Here is a 1042-nt window from a genome sequence, read left to right on the forward strand (position 1 = left end):
AAGCTTCAGCGTGTCCCTCAACACGTAGTTCTGGAGCTTGGAATGCGCCAGGCTGCAACACTCAGTCGGGGTCAACTGCTTCAGCTGGAAGATCAACAGATTTCGGACCGCCCAGAGAGCATTCTTCACAGATGATCCTCCAGGCACAGTTGCTATTCGTCTCGGTGTGCATCCCGGGGAACAGGCTGAAGAGCACGGAGTCCCACGTCATGGCGCTGCTCTGGACGGAACTCGACAAACACCACTGCATTCCTCTCCAGACGTCCGCTGCATAAGGGATGAATGCAGATTTATCCAGCTACTTCATTTCCCCTCCCCCCACCTTATCTCAGCCCCAACCCTCGGACTCAGCACCGCCTGAGACAAAAACGAATCGGAATTGCACGAAAGCAAGTCTGACTTTACTAACCAAATGCTATCTAAGCACAGAACATAAGAAATAAGACAAAAAACATAACCAACAAACCTGCTTTTCAGATTTTTTAATGAAGGGTGCACTATTCCCAGAAACACTGCAATGCGAGGACGATGTGCATAGTTGGTAGAGCAAACTCCAAACACAACTCCTTCCTGCAAAAATCAGATTAACATTGAGTCCCTAAATAAGGGACATATCAGATATTAAAACTGACAAGAACAAAACTACACATGATCTTAGCCAAAAGGCCGAGATGCGATAGGTAACTTGGCCCTGACTACCTCAGGACCCAGCCGCTTCCTACTTTCTGTCAGCCTGACTGTGACCAAAGACTTATAGCTCACGGCTGACAGTTTCATTGCTGCCCCGTCGTTTCCAGATTTTCGAACCAGAGGAAACGATCCGTTCATCCAGGTGGCTTCATCTAATCTTTTCTGTGACCATTCTTGATAGTGAATGTAGAGAAGCAGTAATATACCAATCAGATGCGCTGGGGCTGAGGAACATCACTAACAATCCGGTAGTCTGTCTCTGACAGAGTGTGAATGAGATTGCAGCAACCCACTGGGACAGAGCTGTACACAGAGAATGGTGAAGCACGGAGGGAGGCACTTCAGCCTCTCA

The 1042-nt window shown here is 48.2% G+C and overlaps 1 non-coding gene across 1 annotated transcript; it reads right to left on the bottom strand.

Annotated features, from left to right (window-relative positions):
- Nucleotides 1-487: 487 nt before the first annotated feature.
- On the bottom strand, nt 488-678 carry LOC122546422. The gene has a single exon (XR_006310740.1). It is a non-coding gene; the product is annotated as a U2 spliceosomal RNA (small nuclear RNA).
- Between the last annotated feature and the right edge of the window lie 364 nt (nt 679-1042).

Source organism: Chiloscyllium plagiosum, unplaced genomic scaffold (assembly GCF_004010195.1).
Source record: "Chiloscyllium plagiosum isolate BGI_BamShark_2017 unplaced genomic scaffold, ASM401019v2 scaf_100547, whole genome shotgun sequence".
NCBI classification, from domain to species: Eukaryota; Metazoa; Chordata; class Chondrichthyes; order Orectolobiformes; family Hemiscylliidae; genus Chiloscyllium; species Chiloscyllium plagiosum.